This window comes from Centruroides sculpturatus, unplaced genomic scaffold (genome assembly GCF_000671375.1).
Source record: "Centruroides sculpturatus isolate CEXI.00-Female unplaced genomic scaffold, Cexi_2.0 scaffold141, whole genome shotgun sequence".
In the NCBI taxonomy this organism is placed as follows: Eukaryota; Metazoa; Arthropoda; class Arachnida; order Scorpiones; family Buthidae; genus Centruroides; species Centruroides sculpturatus.
The window spans coordinates 837,296-852,347 of NW_019384430.1; the positions used below are offsets into that span (position 1 = coordinate 837,296).

The 15,052-nt window shown below is 29.5% G+C and overlaps 1 long non-coding RNA gene across 1 annotated transcript; it reads right to left on the minus strand.

Annotated features, from left to right (window-relative positions):
* Positions 1–2,116: 2,116 nt before the first annotated feature.
* Positions 2,117–3,651, minus strand: LOC111619699. The gene is made up of 3 exons (XR_002755808.1): positions 3,524–3,651; positions 2,354–2,456; positions 2,117–2,284 (listed from the first exon to the last, which is right to left on the minus strand). It is a non-coding gene; the product is annotated as an uncharacterized LOC111619699 (long non-coding RNA).
* Positions 3,652–15,052: the final 11,401 nt, after the last annotated feature.

The window sequence follows — 15,052 nt, forward strand, 5'->3', positions numbered from 1 at the left end:
CAATTGAATTCGAAAGTATTGTTGAAAAATTCATTCTAATGACGTCATATTAATAAATTTTATATTTTCCTTATATGCTTTGAAAAAGCCTTTTTATGAAGTTCATTGTGGGTGCAGCCAGACCCGCAATGGGGCAAAGTAATGGGAGACTGCATTCTTCACATGCAGGACAGACCATTTTCCAGAAACATTGGATTTTTACTTCGAATTGGAATCGTCACCCTTAATCGTTCGATAAATGTCTCGTCATCCCATTATACTGTTAAATACTTTAAGCTTATCGGCTAGAACAGACAAAGATATGGACTTTCAAACATGGCGATCTGCGGCGACAACGGCGCCACTACTAAACAAAACAAAATGAGACCTTACATTTAATATCTGCACATCGTGTAGTACAACGTGGTCCAGCCGATAGTCAATTTTTTTCCCAAAATTCTTCAAAAAGCACTCATAATTCGACTTTGCGGCTTTTGAAAATTCCTAGGCAATGATGGCACGCGGATAGTGTCTTTCACAAACATTTAATAAAACACTTAACACCTTAATGCTGAGAAATATTTATTAAAACACAAACGTTTTCAGCCTAATGGAATAGGCCATAGGCCAAGGTGAACTGGCATTCGAACGTATTTCAAAATTGTATTAAATCGAACGTTCGATCATTACAAATTCAAAATTAAAACGAAAAACAAATTAACCAATCAATATACAAAATAACTATAATAAATAGATTGACACCATATTAATTCACTTTATATTTGGATTCAGGTGCTGACAGGTCAAACGAAAGCAGGATCGTGCAGGCCGATAGAGCCTGACTGATACGTCATCTATTTTTAAGCGTAGTGCTAGCTGGGTACTGTTATTGAAATTCAGTGTTGTGATATATGGAGATATCTTACGCTATGAAAGCAGAGCATTTTCATAGCGTAAGTTATTCGAAATTATGATTTCTTATGTGAGTCTATTTGCAATCTCTGTATTTAATAAGGTTTACGTTAGAACGTTTCTACTTTAATAAGTGACAATTCTTGAAGTGAGTTTGAAGATGTGTTATTGTTTGCTACAACAAAAATTATTTGAGAAAAGACTTCGACGAATTGGATCTAAATTGTACGAGAGTACCACAAAATCTTTTAAGGCCAGTGCACGAGTTTTAATCTCAAAATTTAATAGAATTATCCCCAATGTGTTGCACGAGGGTAAATATTTTGAATAAACTGTCGGATAAGCCAATCAGTCGATGCATAGATTAGCGAAGAAACAAGATGGCTGACCAACTCCGATTCTGATTTGAAAAGTCTTCATTTTAGACTGCTGAATCGACGTTTATCATATTATTAGCAGAATGCTTTCTACAAAATGGTCTGATCATATAACGTTGAAAGCGACCGTAAATTTCAACAATCGATTTCGAATTAGAGTTAATTGTCAAAATTAAATTTTAATATGCAACGGGATGAAAGATGTGTAGTGGGAATTTTGAATCGAGCATTGGTAATTTCATTTTTATTCAGTAATTAATTGCTGGATTTCGGGTTTAACTAGTATTTTTGTCTTCTCGTGGTTATTCTTAAATTCAGAGAAAAAAATAACTTTTCCTCATTGTAGGTATACAATTTTTATATGTACTATTGCGGATAGTTTCGAGATTGCAGTACATGTTAGTCGGCCATATTATTTTGCATTATGGTAAAAGTTAAAATATTTACCTAAATTACACAGTTTATATATTTTTAGTATAAAAATAAAATAAAATAATTATTTTTGTACAGCCGCAACATCAATGTTATCATTACTTCAATCTACTCTTGTAATAAATTATTGTGGGGCACGGTGTGCATTGCATATGTGTAACAATTAAGAATGAAGGATGACTAAAATTAATAAATAACGATCATTTGTTTATTAATTTTTTTAGTATGCTGCAATTTTTCGAGGTAGAGCTAATTTGAGATGAACTAATTTCAGCTGGAGAACATAGAATATATGCTTTTTACCTAAAATTAGTAGTGGCTTGCTCTGTACATCATACTTTTTCTTTAATTTAAAAATATTACAATAAAATTTTCGGAGTTAATTAATAAGGATGCAGTTAAATCATTTATCATCGTTTTTTTTATTATAATATGACATAATTTTTATATAGCATTATAAAAGGATTTTATGAGGTATTAAAAAAATACGCATGTTAGACTCATTATGCTTTACATAAGTTTGGTTTCCTCGAATTTAGTAAGCCTTTGACAGTCGAAAAGAAAGAAATTCCGTTTTCCAACATCTGAAAATAAAAATACGGGTTAAAGAAACTATTTCAGTTGATGTTTGCCATTTTTATTAAGGATCATACCTTAATAATTGATACTTTTGTGAACACAAAATCTAAACGCTCCAAGCCCACTCTAGGACTATTTAGTAACTTCAATGTAGAAATTAGCTGAACTAATCGAAATCTACAATATTATTTTTACTTAATTAAATAAAAATTTAGTTAATAAAATAAAATTTATCAGATGAGATATGAACTTTCGTAATGGTTAAAAATTAACATAATTCTTTGGTTTAGTTGTCTGATAAGTCAATTTTATTTTGATGGTGTTATGAAACTAATGATATAACTGGTTTCATTTAAAACAATATCAGCATGCTTATCTAACTGTATTAAAGTTGTCTTACCAGACAAAGCACCGGTTATGTTTTAATTATGCACTTAAATGGCAAATTATATCATTTAAATATAGCGAGAGAGGGTAATTCTTATTTGATATTTTGTATACAGCAACTTTTAATTATTTATTATTAACACTCTGAATAAAATATATACTTTTTATTTGCAAATCCAGTATACACATATTGGATTATACAGTATTTATGATATATATTAACCACCGCAATGCATGGGCAGACTACAAAAACAGGATGACGAACAGTTAAAAAAAACTACTTCTGTTTAGTTATACACGTAAAGATAATAGAAAACTTCAGTCATTTCAGGAGTAATTTCTTTTCAGCAGATCGTCCATGTGTCTTGTGTGTATAAACAAATAAACTAAAACAACTAGGTCACAGGTGGTTCACTGTTTCACTGAAATTTATTATATGAAATTTAGTGAAAATGTTTAACATTACAGTTAAAAATGATTTTATTTCATAAATAAATTGTGTGAATATTAATTAAATTTGCTACTATATAAATTTGATACTTGGGTATTATACAAAAAGTTAAAATTGAGGTTAAGTTTTAAGCCTCAGAGTAATAATCACTGATTGGATCTCGGGTGTACTGCATATTCATCTATTAAAATACCGAAATTCCTGTGTACATTACATGAAACATAATGAATTTTGGAAATCATTCTAGTTAATAACTACAGAAGTAGAAAAGCGTGTTATATCACTGTCATGATTTGATATCGTACTAGAAAATGTTTTAAACTTTCATAAGCCAATATAAATTGAAAACATTTTTAATATCATCTTCATTTCCTTTCTTCCTTACAAACCTTTGTATTATACTTACTTGAGCCCAGGAAGCATACTTCGTACATCATTAATATAAGAAAATTATAGAAATTTGGATTTGATGTATTCATCCAAAGTAGAAACAATAAACAGCAATTATCTAATAGCAATGTGGAAACAATAGAAGATAATTACGCAAAAGAACAATAGCTACAATATAATTAATGCCTTATTTTCAAGAATAGCAAATGATTTTAATTTTATACCGTATTGTATCTTTAAAAAGAGACGAATTTAAGGTGTTATTAGATTATTATACTGAATACTGTAATTTAGTTGGTAATTTCCTCCATTCACGTAACTATTTTAATCAAATGTGTTATGTAACATAGAAATACGGATAGAATTTTCCTTGACATGTATTAAGCTTATTACTTTATTCTATTTTAAAATACAGCCATATGAACTTAGCCGGCCTCAGAATTTACCAGGCTAAGTATAAAAGTAGATGTTAAAGAAGACGTCTATACAGTTATTCACTACTGACTAAACACTTATTATGTGGAATGTCTTTCTAGAAAATAAAAATATGAGCGTGAATACAAAGGAACGATTATTTATTTCATGACGTATGTTTTGTATTACGTATTATTCAACTGTCAATGTTCTTTCAGGCGGTAAATTATTTACGCTGACGCGTGACAATCGAATATTTTATTCCTGTCTTACTAGAGTCCTTGTATGACGTCGGGCACATGTGTTAAACATATTTGTATGTTTTTATTTTATATTATAATTTGTTTAATTTATATTGTACATGTCTTGAAGTTAAATAATTTAATGAAAACATTGATATGTATTAATAACCCGAGTAAATATTTATGTGTGTCCTTTTATACAATTTAAAAAATTGAAGAAAGAGCTTTAATTTTTTTAGTTTAGAGTCTAAATAGATATTAATACGGCCGTGCATTTGACGGTTGTTTCTGTCAAGAGAAGGAACGAACTGCGATTAATCAAATTGAAGTCAAAACCAAATTACACAATAAATAAATGTTTAATTAAGACTACCACATTTTAAACAAAAAAAAAACTTTTTCGTTTTAATAATTACTCAGTATTAAACTAGTTTACATTTGTTCCTATAATTTATAAATAAATTTTTGATAGTTTAGTATTTATTTCGGATTACTTTTCCCTTGAAATTATATAATTAATTACTTTGAAAATTTTAAGATATACTAAAATATATACAATAAAGGTATCTCATATACTGTTAGAGGAGATCACACTGTTACTGAAGACATCAAAATGGTTCTACTGTAGTCGGAATGGACGTATTTCTGGATCGACGAATATCATTCGTTGTATAACAACGTATTAAACTTCCTTGTCCCAATTAATTGTAATAAACTGAGAAGCTAACATATAAAAAAAAGTTTTTAATTAATTAATCTGCTATTGAAATCATCAGAAACATGAGCATTTTATTGCTTGAAATATTACAAATTGCAATATTATATTTATTTAATTGCTGATTTGACTTTAATTCATTCAATACACGTAAGTTACTTATGTTTTAAATTATAAATCAACGTAATGAATGACAATGAATTCACTGCATGCAAATGAAATACACGAAGAGACAATAACTGTAATTATTCGACTGTATGAAATAAGTACATAGCAATTGAAATCGTTCCAGCGAATCAATGGTGTAAAAAACCAGGAATATAGCCTATATTTTAGAATTTGATTTCATAAAATCTAGAAGGAAGCTTTCACATAGTTGCACTTCAACATTCTCAAAGGTGATACAATGAAAGTAGATTGGATTTCACTTTTCTTGCTCTTCTTTGTAATCTCGTGCTTTCCACAGAACTCTGAACAGGTAATAAAGAAGAGAAGAGATAGTATTACTGCTAATGACTTGAGAAAACTGGTCCGAATGATTGAGAAAGCTGACAGGAAATTAAAGGAATTTGTGAAATCTTCTGCTATGTTCCTTCTTCCCTATGCAACGAGAATGATGGATGAAACGAATCTGACCTCATCCTGCATTAAAAGTGGAATGGTTTTTATGAGAGATTTCATGCATTTGAAACCTTGGACGTTAAAGAGTAAGTGTTTTTACTTATGTTATTTTATTTATTAGTTAAACAAATTACTCTCTTAGGAAATTTATATTTTTAGACTCGGGATCATAAACGGCGAGAAACACAAAATAAAATTCTGGTTTTACTGTATGTACGAATGTTAGTGTATGTGCGGTGTGTCCAAAAGGGGCCAGATTAATGAAGATTTTACTCCTTATTAGAATTTACAATATTTTTTTAAAAAATAAAATTCATCTCTATCCTGAAAATGGAATGTTTTGCCAATTTAAAATAAATAATAACATAAATATATTAATCAATAAAATTTCATAACAGATGGCGCCACACACAATTTTAAGATTTTTGTCGGCAAAGTTACGTAACTCGTTGCTAGATATTTTCAATGGAAATTCTACATAAGTATATATTAGATGTAGCAAAAAAATTCAATGTATGATTAATTACAATATGAAGAATTCTTTGAATACACTAACAGTAAGTAAATACAGTATATCACTTACTTAGTTAGATTACACGCAGTATTGACTCAATTTTATCAAAGAAAAGATATATGCAAGGGTTTCAATATAAATACCGTGCTGTGACGATAAATAACAATAACGTGTGAAATCAGTACCTAGGAGATTTGGAACACTGTACAGGACACTGGCTTCTACTTAGATAGGAGTCAGTCTCTTGCATAAAGACTGGAAGGAAACAAACTTATGACCAAGTAAGAAAATAGGAAAAACTTCTAGGTTATATAAACGGTATTATATTTTTGTGTGTTTTATGCAGGGCTGTGGAGTCGCGTAAAAAGCTACCGACTCCAACTCCGACTCCGACTCTGACTCCGACCTGGAGCGAACTTGTTACCGAAAGAGACCCGGAAATTCTGATGTTATCACGTGACCTCAGAATAAAATGTCCAATAAATAGAGTTCTAATAAAGATAGAACGTAGAAACTTTTTATTCAAAAGCTAAAAGACTTCTCTAAGTAATATATAAACATGTATTCGATAATTTTTACTTTTTCGGCTGTTATATATAACAGAGGAAACGTGTAGCGCTGGGTCAAAAAATGACCCCTCTCAAATTATTACTTTTTTGGATTTAAGACACCTTGAAATTTCGAGATATGCAAAAGATTCGAGGTTTTTTTTTCTATATGTGTGGATGTTAGACTGTGTGGGGAGAGCATAATTTTGTTCACTCTGTTTGAAGCCTAATAATTTCTGTGGTGAGAGTGGTCAGAATCGGAGTCAGATGGTTTAACACAGGAGTTTGTTATTAAGCGTCAATGTGGTTGAACTAAATCATGTCCTGTACACATTCTAACATCTTAGGTGAGGCCATCTTAATGGGTTTTACTGTACTATTATAAAATGACAAACAAAGCTTATTTTGAGGGTAGAGACAAGTTTTATTTTATTTTTTTAAATTTTGAACTATTAGAGTTCAAAACGAGTAAAATATTTATTAAGAGATATGACACATTACCACTTTTATGTCTTCACCCTATCGACCTTCAATTAAGAACCAAAATTTTATAGTATTAATGCCTCTTTATACGCAAGCCACAGTTCCACATTTAGTTTCTTAAACTTTACCCATTCTGAGATATTATTTAATATCTAAGAACAGAAAATAAAGAAAATAAATAAATTAGACGCCAACATACATGCACGCGCGAATTTTTTCCCTTTATTGACTTTTTTGGGGGTTCGGGACGTTTCAAAACGTGTAGATTTGCAAAAAAATCCTGGAGGGTCAAATTTGACACGATTCCAATACTTTTCCGTTTTATATACATAACAAGTTGGTAAGTTAAAAGGAGTCGGAGTCGGCGGATTTTTTGACAACTCCGACTTTGACTCCGACTCCGGCTAAAACACCAAAACTCAATGACTCCGACTCTACAGTCCTGGTTTTATGATATACAGTATTTTACGTACACTAACTCCTGTATAAAACTAAAAGCAAACTTGGCTGAACTCTATGCAGCCAGCGCTTGTTCAGGCAGAAATCCGCCACCAACTAATTACAAGTGTTCAGTACTTCAATCCAATTTACCGCTGCTGGTTAATAATAAAGTATTTTTTTATATAGCATTATATTAAAATTTATGTAAATGAATTAAGAGGCTATTTCTAATGAACGCTTCTTTAACGATTATGCCATTATTCGTTCAAATTCTATAGACATTCAGGTCTACTACGGTAAAATTCATATTATTTAGATACTATTGCAGATATAAGAAGGTTTAATTGCAAAAATTAGACATGTAACAAACAGATAGTGCAAGAAACAATTTGTAGAATGAATGTTATATAGTATATTAATCCATCTTCTTATTAATGTGGAATGAGAGTATTTATCTGATATTCAAATGGCAAACGTAATTCCAAACAATAATCCAAAAACAAATTTATAACGCACGGCTGTTTTGGAAAACAAAAGCCATTATTATTATTATTATTATTATTATTATTATTAGGATATACGCTATTGTGCAGCCCTACTGTTTCTAAACTTTTGTGTAGTGTATGTTGTGCATTGCATTCGTAACATTGAATAACACGTACGTAAATTATTTTATCCATTTATTTGGGCGCTTTATATCGTTGATGCGTTTTCTGTTACTAAATTTTAAATTTCAGTGAATCAATAAATATGTATAGTTTTTTTTTTCGTTGTAAAGGTTTAGTGTTATGTGTTCGAAAACAGATATGTTAAAATAATTAATTGTTATAAAATAAATTAATATCATAAATAATGTTAGAGATGACCTCAAACAGACATCCATATCTCTTACATTGTCAACGTCTTTTGGGTTGTTTTAACTGCTTTTTCTATTGTTTGATTGATAAACATCCGACAGTTTTTACTTATCATCTTCAGGCCTTTTACAGTACTTTGTGAAAATAGTATTTATAATATATTATCGAAAAATAGGAACGATTCTGATTTACTTTCGCTTAATTTTATGCAAAACAGAAACCATTAACAGAATTAATGTTAGGCCAAAAGTTTGGCAGAAGCTTCCTCGTGACAGGCAGGCTTGAAAACAAACCAGAAGTTTTCACTAGAATGTAATCCTGAAGATTATGCTTCAAACAAATTAAATTTCGCTAGTTTGTCTAACTACTCTGCTCAAATTTTTAATTTACGTTATATTATTTCGTCTTACTTATCTTTTCATAATTTTGCTCATTCTTCTATATATGATTCTTCAATGATGAAAATATTACTTTGAGAATAACAATGACAATATTTTTTTAAAAATTTATGCTATTTTCGTGCATTTTTCGTCAGCATTACATTTATCATAAACGTGAATAGATTAATAATATTGAATGTACCTGATAAATTCAAAAATTAATGGTAAAAGTACTACAACATTACTGGTAAATTGATTCATTACGTGATTCTTGTCACAGGCCTTCAAGGTAGTGAGTGTCCTGTCTTGTATGTGATACATTTCCATATCTTTGAAAGGATAAAATTGACAATCCAGGAAAGAATATAAATAAATATTATTTAGATTATTTACTCTAATCTAATAAAAAATCAATACTTATTTTCTAGAAAATATTTAATTTATATACTCAATATTTCATATTTCATGTTACATCTTTAGTTGTTTCTATTTTCAGTGTTAGACTCTGTTGGTAAATTGTCCACTGGTATGACTTCTGCAATTGTATGGATTCACGGAGATTATGACAAATGCCTAAGTATAAAAAACGAAAAAAATGTAATGAATCCTTCACAAAAAGAATCTGAAAACATTTATGGTAAATACTGTGCCATTACAACTAGATCTTTGAGTTTGAATCTCAAATCCTTACACACAATTATGAGTCTAAAAAACAATACATTAATTCAACTACTAGAAGACTTTGCTGTAAGTATTTCCGTATTGATTTTGTATATTAATTATTTATAATTTTATATTCATATTTTTCTTAAATATTTAACCCCTTAACGACCGTTAATGTGATTTCTTACATACTTTATTCACATGTTTGTAATTGTTCTTACTTCCATATTTAGTTATTTCATATATATACATTGATCATCAACTTGCAGAATATGGAATTTATTTAATTTTATAGGGATTTCTAATTGACTTCAATATTATAATTCCAGAAACCATTCCAAATCTCTGAATTGCTAAAATTTGTGCTTAATTCGAGAGAAGGGTTTCGTTATGATATCTGCATTCCAAACAATTGCAATGAAAACGACTTGAAAAACATTTTAGATTGGTGTAAGTATATTGTATTCNAAAATTTTTTATTAATTAAATCAAATACAATTACAACTTTAGCAAGTAATTTTATTTTAAATTTTAGGTTTCAGAAATATTTTTTTGGATCGGCAGTATTATAATAATGACAGTAGTAGTATTCGGTTTGCATGGATACTTGAAGGACATTTCTCCAAATAAAATTATATTGTACTTACATCAAATATTATCTCCGTTTGCGTGGACAGTATCTACAGCATGGATATGTATTGCATGTGTTACTGGACGTGGAGGTTTGTACAATTCATTTCGTAATTAAATTAACTGAGTTTGTCATTTATATAATTAATACAGTGGATGATCGGTTAACGAACAGTTCAGACAGCGAACACTTCACAGAACAAACGACATAAAATAACGAATACGTATTGGTTTTTCCCTTGTCTCCAGGTAACAATGTGAAACCTTTCGGAGCGCGAGAAACACTTAACCCGATACCAATCAGATATTATTCCTCCGAATTTTGAAAGTCTCCATTGTAATTCCAGCTTATTGTTTACCTTTCTGACATCAAATTTTCTATAGACTTTGCGAGACTGTTGGGCACTCGTTAATTAAGTTTCGTCCGTTTCTATTTTCTAAAAGTGAGAGTTTAACTGTCCTATCGGAAATTCGTTAACCGTTTAACACCAAAATTTTGAATATCATTCGGGCCTCACATTTACATAATTGTTTCCTTTGGTAGTTGATTTTTGTTCAGTGAATTTTTGTGAGTGCTTTTCTATATTTTTATTTTAAAAAGACATTGATATTATTATGTAGCCTAAAAAGAGTGGCGTGTCAATAACCGTGCTCACCTTAGAAACTAAGCAAGAGATAATAGCCAAGGTAGAGAGTGGGCAGATGTCTAATGGTGCTAGGCAGTATCTACAGTAAGCATAATCTTAGCAAAGAAATATATGATCAAGAAGACTCGAGCAGCTAAAGGAGTAACGAAAATCACATCTGAGAAACAAAGATGTGCCATCTATGAAAAAAAATGCAGAGATTGCTTTTAGTTTCTTATTACAAGTAAATAAACACAGTAAGAAAGTATATAATTTTTATTTGTTTTTTGGGGGTTTCCAGAACGAATTAATCAAATTCCCATAAAAATCTATGTTAATTAAATCGATAATCGATTAACGATCAATTCGGATAGCGAACAAAATCTTGAAACAGATTATGTTCGTTAATTAATCGATCACCCACTGTATTTATAAAGCAAACGAATTAAACGTATTTCAAACAATTATGAAAATTTAATTGTATTTATAATATTTTTTGCTGCATTATAATATTTTTGTACTTTTTACACTATGTTTATACACAGTGGAATCTTCGTATGTTCACCAACGAAGAGATTGATCTCTACTGGTCAGCATACAGAGATGGTTACCTTATTTAAATGTCGTTCAGTATGCAACATTATACAATCAAGAACGTTTTAATAATTAAAAATTATGTACGTCTTTATATATGTATTGAAAATGTTAACGATTGAGATAGTAATCACTTAGATAAACAATACATGCAGCACTAAACATTTAGAATATGAATACATGTATAATAAAATACTATATAATTTATGTTTATGTGTTATATTTTCTTGAAATAAATCGAAAACTAGCAAAACAGTAAACAATAAGAGTAGTGTTGGAAAACGAATCACTTTTTAATTGTTTTTATTTTTTACATTTTTAAAACATGAAATTTAACTAATTTCCTGTAGAATTCTGACTTATCAAAATGTTCGTAATTGTTACTAGTATTATGTAGGCAAATTTCACATATCTTCTGAGACAATTATTGTTTCGGTTATTCTTGCTTTATTTCTACCTCTGGTGTATTAAAAGACCCGGATAAAGCAGCCAGCCAGTATGTAAAGCATTCGCGCCCTGTGTAGGCCATGAAAAATACTAATTGTAAAGTCTCTTTTTTTTCCTGACAGATCGGTTTATAAACGTGATAGTCTTCCAGGTTTAGAAACATTCAAGTTATAGATATAGAATCAACAGTAAAAATTAAAAGCAAGAAAGAAAAGAAAAAAAGAAAATAATTTAAATTATAAAATACAATTCATTTTCACGCTCACACCCCAGAAAGGATGAGCAGCAGAATGACAGTCTTGATAATCTTACAAATCGTCGTACTTTCTCACACTTTCCTCTTCATAAACACCTCAGTTTTTTCAGTCATACTTATGCCTAACAAACTTACATTATCTTTCTGACTCAAAATTGTCGTAAAGTTTTATTATAAATTCATTGCAAGTGTTTACTCTCATTTTAAAAGTGTTATTCTCAATAATTTTTTTTTCATTTATCTAGTATTTTCTTTGTTTTATGTATATTAAAATCCCATATCCAAATCTTTAATAATTTCCAACTTAATTACCGATTAAATCATTTATAAAAGTATATCTAAAAATTCATGCTTGATATTTTTTCTTAGGTATTGTCAATCGATTTTTCTCGTTAAAAATTTTCCGTATGTTGGACCGTTTGATAATTTGGATATATTTGCTGCACGTCCAAGTCATATATTTCATTTGTGGTCAACTAAGACAACCTATTTCTTTTACGATGATAAACATGGTAAGTATGATAATATTATTCGTAAGTGTTTTTAAACCATAATGTTCGTCCGGAATTCATAAAATTGAAGATGAAGAAACAAGTAGGAAGCATTTGTTGCTAACTTCACACAAAAAGTGTACAGTAGCGAGAAAAGAAAACTTATAAAAATTGAAGATTACCAAAGCTGCTTGATCTAGCATTTCCCTAGAAATGGATATTGAGACAAACACAAACAAAAAAATGTTTAGTTGTAGTTGCAAGTCTCAAAACCTGAAAGCTGCCATTCACCACTAATCAGCATTTTCTGTTAACTTTCTTACAATCAGGGCTATTGGTCATTCCTCTCCCTACAAAATTAGATAACTTTAGTAACAGAACATAAAATATTCAAGCGAGACTTTTAATGGTAATAATACATTGTAAGCACTTTTTTTACCCGTTTGTCTTTTTTTTTACATTGCTCTGTATATACAGTATTGTCTATTTGGACTTTTAATTAATAAACGAAGTCAGATGAAAAAGTGGAAATTAGATGTACCGGATTGCTGAGAAGTATTAAAGGTAATAAATGACCTAACATTTGAAGTAGTATTTTTCTGTTATTACTTTAAGTGGAACATTAATTTATAGCATAATTCTTCATTGAATTAAATGTTACATGTTTTCTTTATGTATTAAAACAATAGATAAGATACGAACGTATTATAATCGTCGTATGCTAGACACGTGAGAGGCTGCATTATTAATCTCATACACACATAGATTAGTAAAAACGCGAAATAAAAATTATCTATTAATTAATTAATTAATAATTTTATAAATAACAATAAANATATTGCGAACTGTTTATACCATCTAATTTAATACTTGTGCAATTAAATTAAGTATCTCTCGCAAGTAGACATAAATCTGATTCTTTTTCTAAGATTGAATACTTAAAATAGTATATCGTGTTTTTGATATATTCTTAGTACCGAGATTTCACGAAATTTATGACGATGCATCTGGTCAGAAAAATGTTCCACTGTATTGAGGCATTAAAATTTCTCTGTAATGTTGACAAAAACTTGATGTTTGTGTCAGGAAAACATTCCTTGCTACATTGCTCTTCTTCCACCAATCTACGTTTTTTATATTATACATTATAGACAATGAATTCAAGATACTTATTTGAATTTATTATTGAACCGTTCATGATCCATTATAAACTGAGTATTATCAAACAAACGATGTTCTACTCTGCTTGTCAATTTAGTTTTAAATCACATTTGCTCCTGGAAAATAAATCCTGTTCTATAATATCGACAACAGCGATTTCCTCTACCTTATAGGTACTTTTTGCTATACAACATTTGAGCAAATACTAACACGATATGTATTTAGACATGTGCTTTTTCTACACTATAGTACCTTCAATAAACAATTGATGGTATTCACAACCGTATACCTTTATCTCATCTTAAATGTAGCGTATCCACAAAATTAATTAAGTTTTATCCTATCTTTTTTATCTATAAAAAAGTGTCCATCCACAGACCTGAAGTTGGCATAATTGTTTTTATCATTCTCTGTAAATTACTATATTTTTGCAAGAAAATCTAAAGCAAATCTTCATATTTAACTTGCTAGCTCAAACATGCATATCACGATCTTCTTAACGCTCAAATTCGCTATAATTTACTTTATCAATCAAGTCAATCAAATAAACATAACATGCTCAATTTCTATCTAACTCTAATAATTGCACCACAAAAAAAAATGAAGGAATTATTTTTCAGAAAGGTAATTCCTTCATTCCTTTTCTTGCAGTTGGAACCATCAGCAATCCATAAAAATTCACAAAATTTATTAAATGTAAATAACGCCGGCCATGTTCTTTTTAATATTTCTATCTATCTGTTTTATGTGTAGAAAGAATATCTGTATGTGTAACGCTTGTGTATACAAAAGAGTGTGTTAAATACAGTGGTTATAGAGTACAGTACATTAAACATATCCACATGTATCGCATTATTAATATAATATAAATTCTTATAGGACAATCTTTGCTCTTCTATTCATATGTGTTATCACCTCAACTGTTACCGAATGTTTAATTCAATTACATGTCATTTCTTCAAATAGACTAAAAGGTAAAAATACTTTTTTATTAATGTCTTAAAAAGATGTTTAATATGATAATTTAACATTTTCCATAAATTTTAGTTTTTAACGATTTTCAACATTATTAGTGATGTTAAACTATTGATTAAATGTATTTAAAAAGTGGATTTATGCACTAACCTGTATAAAAGCAGTGTTGCCGTTTCTAGTACATTTGTACTTTTCTGGTACATTTTGCCCTTTCCAGTAAATTGAAAGTACATTTGAATTTTTAGTACATTTTCAGTACATTATAATATTTCAAGTACCATTTACGGTACAAAATAATATTTCACGCCTTAACAAAAAAATGAGAAAAATTAGATTAATAAAGTCTCACTAGTGTCACTGCTTGCTAATCTAAATTATCCAATCACAACATAAAAATGGTGTGTGTCCGTCGACGTCAGCAACATAGATAGTTGCACGTGTAAACGGTCTTGACTCAGTAGTCTTCTTTCACACGTGCAACTATCTA